The sequence below is a fragment of the Paramisgurnus dabryanus genome, chromosome 8 (genome assembly GCF_030506205.2).
Source record: "Paramisgurnus dabryanus chromosome 8, PD_genome_1.1, whole genome shotgun sequence".
In the NCBI taxonomy this organism is placed as follows: domain Eukaryota; kingdom Metazoa; phylum Chordata; class Actinopteri; order Cypriniformes; family Cobitidae; genus Paramisgurnus; species Paramisgurnus dabryanus.
The window spans coordinates 39,488,081-39,503,003 of NC_133344.1; the positions used below are offsets into that span (position 1 = coordinate 39,488,081).

The following is a 14,923-nucleotide window of genomic DNA, read 5'->3' on the forward strand; positions in this document are numbered from 1 at the left end:
AGCCCGATTCGCCTGGACCGAGACCCGATTACATCTGGTAAAAGGAAGGGAGGAGGAGTGTGCTTCTACGTAAATAAAAGGTACTGTAATACTGTGGTAGTGAGAGAAAGAATATGCACTTCGGATATTGAACTGCTATCTGTGTCCCTCAGGCCATTTTATTTACCGTGAGAATTCCAACAGCTGTTCTATACGCTTGTGTATATCCACCCGCGTGCTAATGCTTCAATTGCAGCGTAAGTGATCGCTGATGTCACTCATAGACTGGACTCTATTTGCCCAGAGGCCCCCAAGTTTTTTATAGGAGATTTTAATCATTGTACTCTAAACAAGACCGTAAGATCATATGAACAGTATATAACTTGTTCCACAACGCAGAGGAACACCATTTTAGATCTATGTTATGGTTCAATACATGGAGCCTATAGGTCAATGGCTATGCCGCCACTTGGTGATTCCTATCATAACAGTATTTTTTTGATGCCTGTGTATAAGCCCGCATTCAGACGTCTTGAGCGTGAGAAAAAAAATTATAAAACTCTGGACAGAAGACAGTATTTCCTCTCTTCAGGGGTGTCTGGACTGTACTGACTGGTCTTGTTTTTACGATACGGGCAATGACATTAATGAACTAACGGAAACAACGTCCACCTATGTCAAATACTGTGTTGATATGATTATTCCATCTAAAAAAAGTGGTCATTTATCCTAACAATAAGCCTTGGTTAACGAAAGAATTGAAAAGTGTTATCAACAGGAAAAAAAACATTTTACTCAGGAGACTTGGTAGAGAAAAAAGCTGTTTCAAGAGAAGTCAAAAACGAAATAAAGAAAGCAAAACGTCAGTATAAGAATAAAATTGAAAATCAATATAACAGTGGGGATTTATAGGCAGCCTGGCAAGGCATTAAAACGATGGCATCTATTACTCAACCGGTATGTAGAACTAGGCAACTGATAAAATTTAATGATACAGAAGATGGGGAGTTGCCAGATATTTTTAATTCATTTTTTTGTAGGTTTGAGAGACCCTTCTCAGATAGTCAAGTCACACTAAGAGAAAAGCTAAAACCTCAAAGAGGAATAAAAATACAACAGGAAGAAGTTAAAAAATATAACTTTTATATTTTATATTTTTTAAAAGTTAATAAATGATAGTGGGGATATAACTAACTTATGGAAAACATCAACAATAATACCTATCCCCAAAACAAAATCCCCTAAAGAACTCAATGAATTTAGACCAATTGCACTAACTTCCCTGGTCATGAAATGTTTTGAAAAGATTCTGAAGGACATAATCATCCCCCTAACTGTAGATAAATTAGATCCACTACAGTTCGCATATCAGACGAGTAAGGGTGTTGATGACGCAAAGCTTTTTATCCTTGACCAGGTGTATAAACATCTTGAGAAACCTGCATCACATGTGAGAATTTTATTTGCTGATTTCAGTTCAGCTTTTAATAAAATGCAGCCACACATTCTCATTGAAAGATTAATCTCATATTTTAATTTACCTGAACAGATTCTATTGCTCATTTTAAACTTTCTAACAAAAAGAAGGCAGCAGGTCTATGTAAATGGAAAAATGTCATCAGTTATTGTATCAAACACAGGCTCTCCTCAGGGCTGTGTGCTCTCTCCCCTGCTTTTTATACTATATACTAACAACTGCAGGTCATCCTGGGAGAATTGCCACTTAGTAAAGTTTTCAGATGATTCGGCACTCTTGTCCCATTTACAGGGCAATCAATGTGATCAAAGTAGTGCCCTTGAAGAGTTTGTTAGATGGTGTGATGACAGCTTCCTTGATTTAAATGTGTCAAAGATTAAAGAACTGATTATAGATTTTAGGAAGTCCAGTGACAAACCAACACAGAGTAAAATACATAATGAAGGTGTTCAAGTCGTACAAACATACAAGTATTTGGGCACAGTGTTCGACTCAGAACTGAAATTCAAAGAGAACACTGATAGTATTATTAAGCGAGCAAACCAAAGAATATACCTACATAGGAAGTTGAATTATTTTGGGGTATGTAAAAGAATCCTTTGCACATTCTATCAGGTATTTATTGAGAGTCTATTAACTTTTTCTTTTGTTTGTTGGTTTAATGGTCTGGGTGTGAAGGAAAAAAAGAGTCTGAATGACATTGTTAAAGTATGTTCGAAAATTACTGGTACTCAGTGGTGTAGTCTAGATTTTTGTAGTGAGTATACTGTGATTTTTCCCTCTCACCCTTATGTTCACTCGTCCTAGCCCATAAGCACCACCACACTCACAGATGCATACAGTATAGATATTCATGTAACTAAGAGCATTCTGAAAGTGTACTCATAAACACATAAACTGAATGTGTTATCAACATGTCAGTTTATTATAAGAAAAAAAAAGACTTTAACAGCCAATGGGTTTACAGCTGGGGAAACTGGACTGATTTTTAGACTGGTTTAGTGTTAATCAACATCTAACCCAGGGCCAAAAGTTACTCAACTGTTAATTAAAATTAAATAAACTGTTTACAATCTTCAATCCGTGGCAAACACTTGGATTGAAGGAGAAAATATCCACTCTTTCAATAGCTATTATCTGACAACTATTGATAACATTACCATGTTTAATTTAATGGTGTAAATGTTTTTAATTACCATAATACACATTTAAGATGACCATGAAGTTACTCTCATTTGCATAGTCATTGATATAAAAGCTTTTTTTGCATATAATATAAGCATTGTTTAAAAATGAAAATAGGCTTTTACTTAATTATTATTACAAGACCATAATGTAGCATATTAGACACCCAAACCAAAGTGAAGAAAATGATCTTTAATTTGCAAGTCTGAACTGAACATCAACGCAGACATGAATTTCCTCACAGAAGTTTAAGATCATATACATCTTGAACGTAGATATATAAATTAACACAGAGAAGGAAAGTTTAACACTGTGAAGCACAAGCAAACATACTGAAAGCTAAAACCATCAGGATATAATTACGGGCTTATTTTATTGTATTTGGAGCCTTACCTCCAGATAAAGTAATAAACTGGACTGATTATTTAAATGTTGTTTACTCACATGTGCGTTGTAAACTCTATGGATTTTATGTTGTGCACTGCTCCACTCGTCCTTCTCTTCTCCACATGGACTGTTTGTTTACAGTGTCGAGTGAGCAGCTACACTGCAGGTTCGACTTCATTTGGCGCTAAGCAGACCTCATGGTGATGTCAAAGTACCGCGAGAGCGATTCAAAGCAGATTTCTCCATGTGATAACTGGAGTCTCTCTCGCGGTACTTTGCTGTCACTCACTTGTGGCGCAACACCAGTCTGCTCCCCAGTCACTTTCGCGTCACTTTTGGCCCTGTCCCAAATGGCACACTCCGGACTTGTGGTCCTCCTCAGAGTCCACACTTTGATGACATCACGTAGTCCAGACTTTAGGGACCCTTGATGCGAGTCCACGTGGGTGCACCGGAGTCGTATTTTGGGACAGACTCGAGCATCACACCGGAAAATAGGTAGAGAAGTTGCCCGTCAGTGTGAACTCCTCCCTTCCGTCGTCTGATTGGTTCGATTGCCCTTTCGCAAGGACTTCTGGGTTGGCAAAGTGCGCGAAGCCTGCTGCAGTGCGGGCTTCGCTGAAGACCGCATCAAGGGGGCAAAGGAGGCGCTGATGAGCACACTTCAAAGCGTAAAAATGACAGATGGGACACCCTACGGACTCGTAGACTAAGCGAGAACGCGCAATTTAAGGCCACGAGACCGAAAGTCCACATGAAGTGCGTCATTTGGGACAGGGCCATAGTAATTTGATTTCATAGAAATTCATACGCCGATCGGATCGCGCAGTTCGGCAGGAAGTATATTGCCTAATATGTATTTCAACCCGCTAAGGTAGCAAGTGTGGCATTCTAATGGTCAGTGCTTCACATCTATATTATGACTAAAAGTTTAAAAATGTCACAAAACCATGCTGTTACGCATCCTCGCGCTATTTTTAGTAGGTATACGGAAATCCTTGACAATTTCTAGTGGGTATACGGCGTATACCTGCGTATCACGTAGACTACACCACTGCTGGTACTCAATTATATGATCTCGGTTCTATATGGGCGAAGAGAGTGGTCCAAAAAGCAGATAACATACTGTGTCAACCAGCTCATGTACTCAGGAATGGATTTGTTATTATGCAGTCCGGCAGGAGGTATCATGTGCCAATACGAAAAACGAACCGCTATGCAAACTCATTCATTCCCTCTGCTATAAGACTGTTAAATGAGAAACAATAATTACAATTGGATGTTGTATTACACTGCTCTGTTCTGTCACCGGCATGTGAATGTGTGTTGTGTTGTATGTGTGTATGATTGTTTTTTTTTTGTATACTTTTTAACTTCCAATTTTTATATTTATTGTGTGCTAATTGACCTATTGGATGGGTTGGCCGTAAACTGAATTGCCCCTTGGGGACTAATAAAGATATTTGAATCTTGAATCTTGAATCTTTTTCAGCTCGCCTAAGCCTGTGAAAAGATTTGGATATTTCTTTTGCCATTGACACTCTGTGATATTATCCAGTCTTGCAGCAAGGCAGAGCTTTTCAATGACATCCAAGAGTGGTGTGAAGAGATTTCTGACCACGTATATGTCTTCCTCTCTGTTTTGATCATTTTTTGTGATGGAAGTAGAAAATACTCCTTTCACATCCAGTATATGCTTTCCAGGTCCCCTCAGTTTTTCTGTGTCTTCTTTAGATCTATATTTTTATTTGAAGCCAGCAATGTATGTACCGATTCAGGAACCGTGGTGACATCAGCTCCAGTATCCATTTTCATTTTTACTGGTTGATTCAGGATCTGGACGGTTGTATACCAGCCTTGAGTATTTGAATCCAGGACTCCGAGAAATGCTTTCCCATCATCTGAGTCGCTGTCCCCATTAACCTCATGAAGCACAGTCTTGGAATAGCATTGACTCATATAGTGACCTGACCTATTGCACTGGTGACATACTGCATTTTTAGCTGGGCATGTATCTTTTACATGGTATGGTGATTTACCACATCTTGTGCCGCATGATTTCTTTGATTTGTCTTTATGTTTTTTCTGAAAACTTGGCCAATTTTTTTCTTTTCCTGGCTTATTTGGCTTTGCAAATGAATCATGCTTGTTTTTCTCTTTGTGTACAGCATTTAGTTTTAAGTCTTCTTCATCCTCCTGCCTTATTTCTGCCTGTTGTTTTCTTACCGTTTCACTCTGCCTGGCCATATTTATGGCTTTCTCCAGAGTTAGGTTTGCGTGCAGTTGAAGGCGCTCTGACAGTTTGATGTCTTTCAGTCCAACAACAATTCTGTCTCTAATAAGTTCCTCTCTTAGAGTTCCAAAAGCACAGTGGTCTGACAGTGAATACAGTGCAGTGATAAAGTCATTAACTGGTTCATCAGCCTCTTGCTTTCTGGAGTTAAACTTTGCTCTCTCATAGATCACATTCATTTTTCCATTGAAGTATTCCAATTTTTCCTGCACAGTTTCATACTTTCCCTTTCTTCTGTAGTCATAGACAAGCTACACAAAATGCAGAGGTGTAAAGTACTTGAGTAAAAGTACTTCGTTACTGTTCTTAAGTATTTTTTGGGCTACTTTGTACTTGTATTGAGTATCAAAAATATAGGCAACTTTTACTCTCTACTCAATTACATTTTTGATTGGGTATTTGTACTCTTTACTCCACTACATTTGAAATGACACTTAACGTTACTCGCTACATTGTTTATTCGTCAAATAAAAACGAGACAAAAGTGTCAGAGGGTGATGATGGATAGAATCTGTGGTCGCAAGGTTACACGCACACACACAACTGAGGGACTTCATTTGGCGCTGCGCAGAGCAATCGTATGAAATCAAAGTACTGCGAGAGCGAATCAAATACATATGGAGAAGTCTGGTCTCACGGTACTTTTATGCCAAACGCTGAATGACTTGCGTTGAGCCACCGTAGCGGGACATCTGCGTGCTGCGTATGTCATAAAGTGTAGAGAAAAGTTCGCGTCTGGTCTGAGAGAAGAGATAAAGAGCAAACATATGGATGCATATCACATTTGCTTCAGTCAAGGGACCCTTTGTTAAACATGTGATGCTACAATAAAAACAAAAGTGAAGCGCGATTGGGTCATCCCGCAACTCAAAGGCAAGCACAAATGTTTATAAACTCTGATGCTACTTTATCAGCTAACCTGAGCTTGTAAGTTACATAACTTGATATAACTTACTATATAAGCCAAAATAAACCAGCGAGGTCCTGTACTGATTGCCCGAGTAACTTAAGTACATTATAAGATTGATAATAAGTGTACAATTTCACTGTCCTCACATTTAATCAAGTATGCTGTAATGTATTTACTGTAAAGAGCGATGCATGACGGAAGAAATGTATTGCACTTAATGTAAGATAGTGGTGTTACATACTACATGTGTTTACAATTAATCTTTCAAATGAACAACTTCACGTTTTTAATATGCATTATCATATTTCTGTTAGTGTAATTTTAGTTAACTGGAATTTTTTAAATATTAAAATTATATCTTTTTAGGATAGGCCTATATAAGAATATTTGGTAATGTTAACAAGATTTAATAAAGTATTAGTAATTGTTGAAATTAACATTTACAAAGATGAATAAATGCTGTATAAGTGCAGTTCATTATTAGTTCATGTTAACTAATGTAGCTAACTAATGTTAACTAATGAACCTTATTTTAAAGTGTTACCATATATTTATATCACAAAGTTAGGCTATATATTTGTCAGCATGGCACATTCAAGTACACAATGACACTAGACTAAAACTAAATGGGTTTAAATTAAATTTAATGTAGATTTCTAGACTAAAATCTCATGGCATTTAGTTGAATAAAATTAGACTAAAACTAAATCAATTCAGATGACAAAAATATGACTAAAACTAAATTAAATTTTAGTCAAAAGACTATGACTATGTTTAATCTGTGTTTGTTCTGCCAGGTCAAAATTTTGAGGTGTTTGATTTCTTTTCTATATTAGGAAATAAAACCTCATAAATAAACTTTCTTAGTTTTCACTGCCCAGACCTACAATGTCTCTTTGTGTTGAGGACTAGTGCATCTTTGAGCCAACATTCATTACGAGTAAAAATACTTGAGTACTTTTAAATTGGGTTACTTTAATACTTTTACTCAAGTCATATTTAAATTGGGGACTTGTAACTTGTAGTGGAGTAATTTTTACATTAAGGAATTTGTACTTTTACTCAAGTATGGCTTTCAGCTACTCTTTACACCTCTGACTTTTTGAGAGTGCAAAAAAGACTAACCTAAAGGAGAAGCTGCTGGAGACATTCTATCGCTCTACAGTGGAGAGTCTGTTAACATACTGCATTCCAGTATGGTATTGTAGCTGTACTGAGGCAGAGAGAAGGGGAATACAGAGAATTATTAATACCGCAAAGAGGATAATTGGCTGCACTCTTACTCCCCTTTAGGATCTTTACAACTCCCGCTGCCTTGGCAAAGCCTTGAGGAGTGAAAAAGACCACTCTCACCCTGGTTCCCATTTGTTCAAACTGTTGCCCTCTGGTAGGTGCTACAGATGTTTAAAGTCACGGACAAATAGACTCAAAGATAGCTTTTTTCCCAGAGCTTAAATTGCATTGAACACACATGTTCTGAACACCAGGCTGCATTTGCTTCCTACCCTGTGTCAACATTAATTTATTAGTATGTATCAATCCTATTCCTTTTTATTCTATTTATTCTTAGTCTTAGCTTAAACATTTTTAATTGTACACTATTTTGTATTATGTTTTTATTACTTTTATGTATTATGCACCTTATGCAGAAGCTTTGCAATTTCGTTGTATCGAGTATACAATGACAATAAAGACAATAAAGACAATTCAATAACATGAAGAATGGAGTCCTAACTGTGTACATAGGAGAGCTTATTTCCTGGGAACCAACATTTGCAACAGAAATGCAAAGAGATGCCACAGTCAGGATTTTTAGAAAGGTCACTTGGCCTGGGGCTGCAATGTAAAGTAAAGTTAGTCTTACATTCCGTTAGCGTGAGCTTTTGATAAGATAATATCCTCTTTCAGTCACGCATATAATTTTTGTTTTAGCTTAGGCTTGGCCTTTTGTCCGTAGGTCTTTCAGTCTGTCTGAGTGTGTTCGTCATATGCGCTCTTGTGCAAGCAATGACAAATCCTGTAAACCTTAAACAACACACGATTACATCTGCATATTTCCATACCCTTTTCCCATAAAACTAAACAAATTGAACAGCACAATGTGACGTTTTGCATTTATACACAAATTTGGACTTCAACTATGCGAAGTGATATGGAACTGTAATGCGGTCAAGAGAGCTGCCTGGAACTACGTTCGCTGTGGGTTTCCCAGAAAGTAATGGCACACCGCAGAACGTTCATCAGCCAATCAGATTAAAGCATTAAACGGACCCATAGTATAAGTGATGTTAATGTACCTATTGCAGGACTAAGATAGGCTGCTTTACTTTAACCTAGGTTTTACGTATATAAGCACAACAATGAACCTTTCAAGGAGAGGTTTTGTGAAATCCTTCCAAGTAGTCTGAAATTCAGTGTTTTTACCTTTCTTCTCTATCAGATCGGAAGTAACTAGTAACTAACAACTTGAGTAGTTTTTCATTTAATACTTTTTACTCTTACTCAAGTAACTAATTAGATTGAAGTCCATATTTATAAAAAACTTCCTTTGACGTGGAAAAGTGCCTAATGCCTGAATTTTGATGTTTACTCAACTTTTTAATTCATAAAGAATGTGTGTTTCACTCATTATAGAACACCCTTAATGGACAGCTTTGACCATCACACTCTGTATTCCTGCCACACCTGTCAAGTTTGGATTTGAAAATAAGGGAAATTTTCCGGTGCCCACCGCGAGCAGTCCCATCAACCCAAACAAGCTCCAGTATCCCTTACATTTTAAGACTGGTGCTGTAGCCTAAATGACAACACAAAATGTTATATATCAGGGGTGTCAAACTCATTTTAGGCTGAGGGCCGGATGGTAAATAACGCCACGATGTGAGGGCCGGATAATTTTTTTAAACCTTAGTGTGCTGATAATTGTGTTAACATTAACTAAACAAACTAATTCATTAGCGAGAAACTAGTGAAACACACAGCTCTGTGAAAACTACATTTCTATACACTACACACTATTTCATCTGTACAAAACCCATTGGCCTTAGGTTAAAAAGCCTTAATTTAACTTCTTTTGCATTATACCTTAATGCTAAAATTATTTATAAACCATTCACTTTTCTTTGTAATGAGAACAGTCATTTAGAAAATGAAAATGCTAGATGGGGCAGTGGCCCAAACTAAAAAGGGCACTAAGAGGGGTGGTACTATATTAGTATGGTTTTAATAAAGTGTTATAAATATATGATGTGTTACTATATTACTAGCATCTTAGACAAGTGATTATAATGGGAAATATAATAACAAGAATTAAAGTGTGACAATAAATATTCAATATGATTTACCTGCTGGCTTGATGGAGCTTTGAATCCATGTTTGCAATGTTGAACTGACTTTAGCAGCCTCCCTTTCCGTTCTCTCTTTATTTTGTGAAGGCATTGGTGTTTTTGTATTTTTTGTCTATGTGTGCCAACAACAGCAAATTTAGTGTTTATATTAACTTAGATCTGATCGGTAACATTAAATCCATTAGACAAGCATTGTAACGATAAGAATGTGGATATTTTGTTGTTGTTTGCTTGCTTAGTTGTTAGCACTTTAAGAACACAGACAGCAAATCATTACTGGAAGAAATACATAAACAAACTTCCAAATTAGTAATTCTGCGGCTTAACAACTGATATAATGTAATAAATCTACCTGTTAATGCAACAAACTTAAGAAACTGTCCTCTTCGCTTTCCAGGCCAAAACGGGATACTTGACAGGTATGATTCCTGCAAAATATTGGAGTATTAAAGAGATTGCGGTTATCCAACAGGCCTAAAATACAATAACGTATTTGCGTGAAAAAACTTTTTTTTTTGTTATTAAACGGGTATAATTTTACATTCGAAATTAAGCTCATGACGAATTTGGAATGAACTCATCAAAACCTTCCGGACTTCCAGAGAACGCAACCAAAATCCTGTTCGGGACGTGTCCGATGGAACTGGCACGAATGGCCACCCTACATCTTTTGGCATCCGTGGGTGCTGTGGCTAGTCAAAGGGCCTTTCTTATAAATAGGAGAACCTGGGTTCAAATCACACCGGTGCCTAATGTCTAAGGTGTTTATTTGCTTATTAGAAAATCTTACCTGCCTGGTCACGAAGTGCCTGTCTGGTGAATGGGGGATCCTTGGGTAAAAAACTAGTAGTGCCTAATATCAAGGGCACAGGTCTTCATGTTTTCTGCAGGTCAGCAGTACTGCATTTGGTCCATATGCTTGCCTAGTAAACAGGAAATCCTGGGCTCCAATACTCGCAGTGCCTCAAATGTAGGATGTCCTTTTACTCTCTTTTCTTTGTCGACAGCAACTGTATGCAGCAACATGTCTCAACCTTTCTCGAGAGTTTTTGCTTATTTGCTCTTTTAATAAATATATTCCCTATGCAAGGTGAACAGTGGCACCGTGGCTTAGCTGGCCAAAGCGCCTGTCTCGTAAACAGGAGATCCTGGGTTCAAATCCCAGCGGTGCCTAATGCCTGGATTTTATGTGTACTCAACTTTTTAATTCAAGAAGGATGTGTGTTTTACTTGTTCTAGAACAGTAGCATGCACAGACCTCCTCAGAGAAGCTGGGGAACAATAGTCTGTTAAGGAGGGGGAAGAAAAGGAAGAAGGGGGAAGAAGGAAAAAAGAGAGAAAAAAGGGAAAAAAGGAGAAAAAGGGATTTTTATGACTTTCTCCTCCAACAGTAATGTTTTTGAATGTCTGCGTCTACAATAAATAATTTTAAAAAGTTTTTTCCAGTTTTCTATGTTGTTTTCTATGTTTCTAGGTTGATCACAAGGTTCCCGGTTCGAATCCCACTGCTGCCCAAAATTTATGTTTTACTTAATGATGTAAATTTGTGTTTTGTCAGTTAAAATCACATAAATAGTGTCCATATTATTGAAATGATTTCTGCTATGTCATTTTGAAATGTAAATAAACAATGTATTAATGACATATTAATGGATATTTAAATTTCTAAAAGTTGTGCACTTTTAGTTTTAAATATATTTCTGCTCCAAGTTATATTAATATGCAATTTATCCATTTATTATTTAAGCATCTTGAAATTCAAAACTTCTAGGCTCTTGTGAAAAAGGTTGTAATGACAATATAGCAAAGCAAAACACAAGGAGAGTGTTTTTTAATCATGTCCAAACTTTTTATTGTCAATCACAGGCAGGCAATTATTCATTAATTCCTTGATTCATTCAAATTTTCATTATTTTAGTCATTATTTTGCATGTGCAACAGAACAGATAACAGAACATTACATATAAATAACACTTTACAGTGTCCATGGCTCTTGTGCATGCTTTGTAAGTGCAAAGGAACATAATAACAGTGAACTTTAAACATAAATAACACTTTACAGAGTCCGTGGCTCTTGTGCATTCTTTGTAAGTGCAAAGAACAGAATAACAGTGAACTATATACATTGATAACCTTTTACAGTGTCCATGGCTATCATTAAGTCTTTGCAAGTGCAAAAAAGAAAAAGAACTATATACACACTAAGAGTTTTTATTTTTTTTTATTTCCTCCAACCACTGCTCCTTTGTAACTGTTTCTACAGAGGGGCAGTATATCACCCCCTTGTACTGGCTATGCCCAGTATCAGCTGTTCTGAAGTGCCCGCATTTTTTGCATGTGTTGTGTGGCACATGACGGGTCATTTTTCGAACTGGCAGAGCAGCAGCAGGAGGGGCAGGATGTGCAGAGGAAAGGCTGACCCTGAGAGCCTGTGGAGCAGCAACCAGGACAGGCCCTGTGAGTCCCTGTGAGACCATTGGCGTCACCATGACCAAATGAGGGCCCGGGGGTGGAGCAGGGAAAAGTTGCCGCCGGGTTTGTTGTTGCTCAGCTGGCGTTGTCAACACCACTGGGGCTGAAGGGATTCTCCTTTTCCTCTTCACCTGTGCCTGGCCCACAGTGCTGCTGGGCATGTGGTACTGGTGAGCCGGACCTGACTGGGGGGGTGCAGACGGGGGCCGCACATGGGCAGGGAGTAAAGGATCAGCCGCCACAGACAACCTACTAGGCAGTCGCAGCCCTTGCTTTGATACTGCAGTGTCATGTTTAGCTACCCTTTTGTTGTGCCACTGAACTAGTGTGGTGTGGCTCACGTTCACCAGCTGCAGGTTGGTCTGCTGCATAACAGCGGCACTGTCCAGAATGCGCTGCCTGATATTCCTGTAGTCCTCCAGGATGAGGTCCCATCTGGACTTTGTGCTATCCCCCTTCTTCCTGGGACTCTTATAGATAGCACAGAGCCTGATAAAAATGGTCTCAACCAGGCGACAACAATCTGGCCACTGGGCAAGTGGGGCAGTGGTGGTGAGTGCCTGCCTCTTTACACTCTCCACCCCTGGAGTGAACTCCTGCCTCTTCTTGGAGGTCTTGTACCTCCCTGTGTTCTGCTTGATCTGGTATCTGGCAGCAAACACCACCCTCTGCCTGTCATACTCCAGCAGGTTCTGCCAAAGAGCAACAATATTGCTCACCTAAGCAGAAAGAGCATATGATACACAGCATATGAGAAAACAAAACATGTGCAAATGTTAATGCATGACAGGGCAAAGATGGAAAGTATAGAAAGTTGAATGCTCCTGACCTGCTGGTTGGTGAGGGCCAGAAAGGGCTGGTTTCTAAGCTCCATAAGATACTCCACCAGGCTGTCGACTCTGTCCATGCCTGGCATACCAGAGCTATCCAAACACTAAAAAAAAAACAGACAGTGAAGTGGGACAATACACAAATACATATATACATATTCCTTCTTTTTGTTGACCAGCATTAAACTTCACACTCTTGGAAATCTCAGATACAGGTCAGTCAGTTTCTATGGGTTTTTCCTAACATTTACATGTTTTACATTTACAGTTACATAACCACAATGATTTCTGATTTTGTAATAAGGTATTTACACACCACAGACTCCTCTGAAGATGCCGAGGCACTTGGCGTGGAGATGGCAGCAGGCTGGGTGGAGGAGGCAGCAGAGGAAGAAACCATGGTGGAAGAGGCAGCAGTCATGGTTGGGGCAACAGCCTGGGAGGAGGGAGCAGCCAAGGCAGCAGCCATGGTGTAAGAGGCAACAGACTGGGCAGAGGGGCCAGCAGTCTGGGTGTAGGAGGCTGCAGGCTGGGCAGAGGGGCCAGCAGTCTGGGTGTAGGAGGCTGCAGGCTGGGCAGAGGGGCCAGCAGTCTGGTTGTAGGAGGCAGCAGGCTGGGCAGAGGGGCTAGCAGGCTGAGTGGAGGAGGCAGCAGCCATGGTGAATGAGGCAGCAGGCTGGGCAGAGGGGACAGCAGGCTTAGTGAAGGAGAGAGACTCAGAGGAGGGCAGAAATTGGGAGGAGACAGAGAAGCTTGGGTCATCGGTTAGACTTGAAACAGTAACATCATGTGTTTCGTCTTCCCCGAAGCCCTCGTCTTCTTCTGCCTCGTCTTCATCCACATCCTCCAGCATGTTCTCTGTCTCTTCTGAGTCAGGGTCCACTACCAGGGGCTGTCCAGTCTGACTAAGGAGGTAGTCAACACCAAGAAGCTCTCCTATAAAGAAAAAGTTTGGAAACCATTAATATTTTTCAATTTTCTTGAAAGAAGTCTTTTATGTGCATCAAGCCTGCAAAAATACAACAAAGAACAGTTATACTGTAAAATTTTATTGTAATATTTAAAATAGTACTTTTCTATTTTTATATACTTCTAAAATCTAATTTATTTTATGATGCAAAGCTGAATTTATCATCATCATTACTCAAGTCTTCAGTGTCACATGATCCTTTAGAAATCATTCTAATGTTGGAAATGGTTGTGCTGCTAGATGCTTTTTATATTCTGTGATACTTTTTTCAGGATTCACTTATAAATAAACATTCTAAAAAGAACAGCATCACTTAAAATAGAAATATTTTGTAACAATAACCATGTGACTCAAGACTGGAGTAATGATGTGAAAATTCAGTGTTGCATCACAGAAATAAATGATACTTTAAAGCATATTAAAATTGTTTAAACAAATCATTTTAAGAATTTTCACAATATTACTGTTTTTTGGGGGGATTAATAAAAGTAAAGACTTAGGGGCGGTTTCCCGGACAGGGATTAGACTAGTCCTAGACTTAAACACTTTTAAGAGCTCTCCAAACTGAAAATAACTTGCACTGACATATCTTAAAATACATCAGTGCCCTTTGTTTTACCTCAAAATGCACACAGGTAATGTTTTTAGTAAGGCATGTTTGTTAAAACTAGTTATATTTCCTAATTAAACTAAGGCCTAGTCCTGGATTAAGCTAATCCTGGTCCGGGAAACCCCCCCTTAATGTTTAGTTAGAACATTGAAAACCCACAAACCAAAAAATATTATGCAGCCAGATAAGCGTAAGACATACCAGTATATTTGGCAGGGGGCCTGAAAGTTGGCACAAATGGCCGACCAAACACCTTCAGGCTGTTGGTGTTGACGCAGTGGGCCATATCCCCGGAGTAGGTGAGAAGAGAGGCTGGCTTGCTGGTCACTGCTGCACTCCCTCGATCCTGATTCCACCTGTTCAGGCCTTCCAGGAGGTAGAGCTGGAAATTCAGTGCATTAGCACTGGTTCCTGGAATAAGAACAAGACGTTTATACCAATAAAAAAGAACTTACCATTCAAT

At 38.9% G+C, this 14,923-nt stretch overlaps 1 non-coding gene across 1 annotated transcript; it reads left to right on the plus strand.

Moving 5' to 3' along the window:
• Nucleotides 1-10,677: 10,677 nt before the first annotated feature.
• Nucleotides 10,678-10,751, plus strand: trnat-cgu (transfer RNA threonine (anticodon CGU)). Its single transcript has one exon. It is a non-coding gene; the product is annotated as a tRNA-Thr (tRNA).
• The last annotated feature ends 4,172 nt before the right edge of the window (nt 10,752-14,923 follow it).